General features: G+C 45.2%; 1 protein-coding gene across 1 annotated transcript in view; it reads left to right on the top strand.

The window, feature by feature from the left end:
• The first annotated feature begins 5362 nt into the window (after positions 1–5362).
• SUB1 (SUB1 homolog (S. cerevisiae)) overlaps positions 5363–5715 on the top strand; it is a 46516-nt gene continuing 46163 nt past the window's right edge. Inside the window, exon 1 of the mRNA XM_008584401.1 lies at positions 5363–5420. The gene's annotated coding sequence lies outside the window, so the exon portion shown is untranslated. The remainder of the gene's footprint in view (positions 5421–5715) is intronic.

The following is a 5715-nucleotide window of genomic DNA, read 5'->3' on the forward strand; positions in this document are numbered from 1 at the left end:
CCCCTCTGCATTCAGTGCAGGCGAGAGGATCTCAAAGCAGAGTTGCTTGGACCCCAGTGGCTTTGAGTTTAGAGGAATAGATATTTCTTTACTCCTAACACTCTCTTTGTTGTACTTAGACATGTGCCCAGATAGCTCAGCTGGGCTTATATTCACTCATATTGAATGAGTGAATGAACCAGGGAAGCACCTCTGGGCAGTTCCCTGTACCAGATTAAAGGGAGTTGTAGCTCTTTCTATCTTGGAGGAGAGGGAGGGAAAGTTGTGACAACGGCTGTGAACCCAGTCCCATCTCTGGCCAGCACCCAATCTTCCAGGGACAACCATATCCATGGCTTCCAGGGACCAGGTAGCCTGTTAATCCTCTCAATGTGAGCCCAGTCCAACCAGACATCCTGAACAGTGGGTTCCCCCACAACTCCCCAGGGCACTATTGTGCCCAAGGAAACTTTGGTCATCCGGCCTTAGCATCCAGGTGGGAGCTTCCCTAACGGCCTTTGGATGTGCAAACTCCAGGCTACCAAGCTACCAAGCAAAAACGGTGGTTATTGAGTGTGTTTCTTCTTTTTACAATATAATTTTAATATTTTTATTTTATTTTTCAACTTTCTTATTGAAGTATAGATGGTCCCTGACTTATGATGGTTCACCTTAATGATTTTTTGACTTTATAATAGTGCAAAGCAATAGGCATTCAGTAGAAACAGTACTTTGAGTACCCATACAACCATTCTGTTTTTCACTTTCAGTACAGTATTCAATAAATTACATGAGATATTCAACACTTTATTATAAGATAGGCTTTAGATGATTTTTCCCAGCTGTAGGCTAAAGTGTGTTCTCAGTATGTTTAATGTAGTCTAGGCTAAGCTATGATGTTTGATAGATTAGGTGTAATAAGTGCATTTTTGATTTAGAATATTTTTAATTTATGATGGATTTATCAGGAAGTACCCCATTGTAAATTGAGGAGCATCTGTGTATTAGTCTGTTTCTCTTGCTTATATCAAAATATCTGGAACTGGGTAATTTATAAGAAAACAAAATTTATTGATTACGATTTTGGAGGCTGGGAAGTCCAACATCCAGGGAACATATCTGGTGAAGGCCTTGTCCTGGTAGTGACCACAGAAACTCAGGGTATCACATTGTGAGATGGCAGAGCAGAGAGAGACAGAGAAACTCTCATGTGCTCTCCTTTCAAAGCCCTCAGAACCACATCCATGAACTAGGGCAAGGCCCTTACAATCTGGTCACCTCCCCAGGGCCCCACCTTTCAATCATCACAATAGGATTTCCCATCCCCTTAGCACTGTCACAATGGAGGCCATGTTTCCAATACCTGAAACTTTGGAGGACACAATTTAAGTTTCAATGAGTTTGGAGGGAGGGGGCATTCAATCCACAGCATTCTGCCCCTGATGCCCCAACACTTATGTTCTTTCCACATACAAATTCGTTCCCAAAGCCTTTAATTGTTTCTGCTCAAAAGTCCAAAGACTTATCTGTGAAATCAAAACAAGTTATTTACTTCCAAGGTACAATGGTGGGACAAACATAGGTACACAGTCCCGTTCAAAAAGGGAGAAATAGGCCAAAAGAATGGGGTAAGAGATCCTAAACAAGTCTGAAACCCAGCAGGGCAAGCATTAAATCTCAAAGCTGGTGAATCAGGTACCTTGACTCCATGTTCAATGTCCTCTGCATGCTGGTGTGGGGGTCCCTAAGTCCTTTGGCAGCTCCTCTTCTATGGCTTTCCTGGTCTCCTGCCATGCGTTAGCTCTCACAGGCTGGTGTTGCACTCTACAGTTCTGGGGTCTCCATGGCAGTCCTGCTCTCATGGCTCCACTAAGCATGGCCTTGATTGGGTTTTTCTGCTGCAACTCTGACCCACATTTCCTTTTGGCATTGCTCTAGTGAAGACTCTATGCAATAACTTCACCCGTGTGACAGATCTCTTCCTGGGCCTCTCGGCTTTTTCCTTACCTCCTTTGAAATTGGGGTGGCGGCTCTCAAGCCTCTATAGCTCTGGCATTCTGTGAGCCTGCAGTCCTAACACCACGTGGATACTGCCAAGGCTTCCACCTTGTATTTTCCAAAGCTGTGGGTCAAGCCACACCTGGGACCAATTTAGCCACAGCTAGAAGCCAAAGCAGCTGGGGTGCTGGTGTGGGGAGCAGCTTCCTGAGGTGGCCTTGGGCAGTGAGCCTGTGGAGGGCACCTCAGGTGTGTTCCCCAAGACAATTCTGTCTCTCTAGGCTTCTGGGCCTGTAATGGAAGACACAGCCTCCAAGATCTCTGAAATACCTCACGGCCTCTTTCCCTTCTCTTGATAATCCTTTTCTTTTGTACTAATCTTCTTAACAAATGGGCACTGAGCTGAACCATTGCATGCTCTCTGCTTCTCTACCACATTGCCAGGCTGCAAATTTTCTAAATCTTTATGCTCAGCTTCCCTTTTAAATTCTGGCTTTACTTTATGTCATGCCTTTGCCACCATAACTAAGCCTAGGCAGTTACAAGTAGCCATGCAGCTTCCCGAATGTTTTGCTGACTAGAAATTTTTTCCACCAAATACCCTGGGTCAGTACCTTGAAGTTCCACATTCCATAAAAATTCTAGGCATGAGAAGAATGTAACCAGTTTCTTTGCCAATTCATAGCAAAGGTGATCTTTGCCCCAGTTTCCAATAAGTCTCTTCTCATTTACACCTGGGATCTCCTCAGATTGACCTTTACTGTCCATATTTCTGTCATCATTCTGCTCACCACCATTTAACCAGTCTCTAAGAAGTTCCAAACTTTCCCTGGTTTTCTTGTCTTCTATACTCCCACCAGCTTCTAGACTTTTTCTAGCCTGCTCCTTCAACACCCAGTTCCAAAGTCACTTCCACATGTTCAAATATTTGTTATAAGCAACACTCTACTCTTGGTACCAATTTTCTGTACTAGTCCATTTCTGTTGTTTATAACAAAATACCTGGAGCTGGATATTTATAAGAAAACAAAATTTATTGTTTACAGTTTTGGAGGCTGGGAAGTCCAAAGTCCAGGAAACACATCTGGTGAAGGTCTTCCTTAGTGGTGGCTTCAGTGATGCAGGGTATCACATGATGAGAAGGCAGAAGCAGAGAGAGATAGTGAAACTCTCATGTGCTCTCCTTTTAAAGACCTTAGAATCATGCCTGTGAACTAGGGCATGGCCCATACAATCCAATCATTTCCCCAAGGCCCCACCTTTCGATCATCACAATAGGATTTCCCACCTTCTCACCACTGTCACAGTGGGGGCCAAGTTTCCAATACCTGGAACTTTGGGGGACACAATTTAAGCTTCAGTGAGGGTGGGGGGAGGGGAGACATTCAATTCATAGCAATCTGTATATCTTATATGCTCTAAAGCACACAAATCTTTTTTTTTTTTTGTCTTTTTCGTGACCGGTAAGGGGATCGCAACCCTTGGTGTGGTGTCGCCCACACCGCGCTCAGCCAGTGAGCACACTGGCCATTCCTATATAGGATCCGAACCCGCGGCGGGAGCATCGCTGTGCTCCTAGCGCTGCACTCTCCCGAGTGTGTCACGGGGTCAGCCCTTAAAGCACACAAATCTTAAGTAAAATTTTACATCTGTATACATCTGTGTAACCACCACCCACACCAAGATATTTTCAGCACCTCAACAGGTTCCTTCCTTTCTTGTTTCCACGTGGTAGCCTCCAGGGTAAGTTGACAGCTATCACCACAGTTTATTTTTGCTTGTATTTGAAACTTCTTATAAAAGGAAGTATACAGTGTTTCATTTTTTAAAAGTGGCCATCTAGGTTGACACTGCATAAAGCTGAGTGGGCTAGAGCTTATCCATTCTTCCTCAGTAGGTAGCAATGTGAGTTTGAGTCATGACTCACTCCCTTTGTAACTTTGGGCAACTTATTTAATCTGTTGACCCTTGGGTTCCTCATCTATAAAATGAAGAGAATAATCATTCCTACTTTGGAAAGTGCTTGTTAGGATTAGTAAGACATGTAAAGTGCCTCATACAGTGTCTGACACATAGTGGGTGCTTGATAACTCTTTTTTTTTTTTTTTAAAGATGACCGGTAAGGGGATCTTAACCCTTAGCTTGGTGTTGTCAGCACCACGCTCAGCCAGTGAGTTAACCGGCCATCCCTATATAGGATCCGAACCTGCAGCCTTGGTGTTATCAGCACCGCAATCTCCCGAGTGAGCCAAGGGCTGGTCCTTGATAACTCATTAAAAAAAAATTTTTTTTATGGTAACATAGTTGATTTTACATATCTGTGGGGTACAGAATTGATTATCAATACCCGTGTGCAGTATGTGATGCTGAAATCAGGATAATTAATATAGTCAACATTAGACAAGTAAACCATTTTTCATATCCCTTTACCAATTCCTCCCTTACCCCCTCCTACTCACCCTTTCCCATCTCTGGTCACCTCAGTTCTGTTCTCTTCTTTTGAATGTTCAACGTATTTTCCTTCCTTCCATTCTGTTCTCTTCTTTTGAATGTTCAATGTATTTTCCTTCCTTCCTTCCTTTGATTTATTTGTTTATTTTTTAGCTCCCACTTATGAGTGAGGACATGTGGTATTTCTTTCTGTGCCTGGCTTATTTCACTTAACACAATTTTCTCTAAGTTCATCCATGTTGCTGCAAATGGCAGCATTTCATTCTTTTTTGTGGCACAGCAGTATTCCAGTTGTGTATATATATCACATTTTCCTTTGATAACTCTTTGTTGAATAAATGTAACTTTATATTTATTCTTGGTTGTAGTGGGCATTCATCAAATATATATTCAAATAATCTGTTAGCTATATTTCTACTTATAGTACGGATTTCTCTTGCCTTCTGTGAACTGCCTTACACCTCTAGGACTTCAATATAGGGATAATGGTGTGCAGCCAAGTGCTTCTACAAAGATTTTTTTTGCACTTTCCGGAATTAAACGCCGTGACTTTGGCTTCCTTCCTTTGAATTTTACCAGCCAGAGTCATATACTGAGGGGTGGTGTAGGGTAGGAAGAAGATCATTTCTGGGAAAATGGTCCAGTATTGATCTTTTTCAGTAATACCCCTTCACTTCAATAGAAAAACATTTATTGAACAAGTGTAAAGCTGGGTCCTCGTCACTCCTGTTTCATTAGCTCCCTCATTCACTCATAGATCACATGCAATCTTTGCAGCATCTGATTTCTTGGAATCTATTCAGGACGAGGGGGCGCGGTCCCTTTAAGGCCCTGGAAAGGGTCTCGGGGTCGGTTTCCGCGGGAGGCCACACCCCGTCACGTGTCTGCGGTCCCAGCGGGGCGGGGCCGGTGTCTCTTGGCTGGCGTCACTTCCGGTTCTCTGTCAGTCGCGAGCGAGCAAGCAGGAGGTTGTTCGACTGCGGGAGCGGAGCGTGAGTGCGCGGGACCCCCGCCCCCGCCCCATCCCTCCTGATCTCCCGCCGGGCCACGAGCTGCTGCGGCCCTTACCTCCCTTCACTGGCCGTGGGAAATGGCGGCCCGGCCTGACCTCCCCCTTCTCCGCCCCGGCTCCGCTGGGCCCCCTCCTCCGTCTTCGACCCCGTGCCCGACGTTCTGTCGGCCCCTCCACGCCAGACGCCAGTCCCTGGAACGGTGCCTAGGCGGCGAGTGCGGCGGCTCCCGGCGGAGGGGTGCGGTCTGGCGAGGAGCCGCGGAGAGGGGCCCGGG

The sequence above is a fragment of the Galeopterus variegatus genome, unplaced genomic scaffold (assembly GCF_000696425.1).
Source record: "Galeopterus variegatus unplaced genomic scaffold, G_variegatus-3.0.2 Scaffold3256, whole genome shotgun sequence".
NCBI lineage: Eukaryota > Metazoa > Chordata > Mammalia > Dermoptera > Cynocephalidae > Galeopterus > Galeopterus variegatus.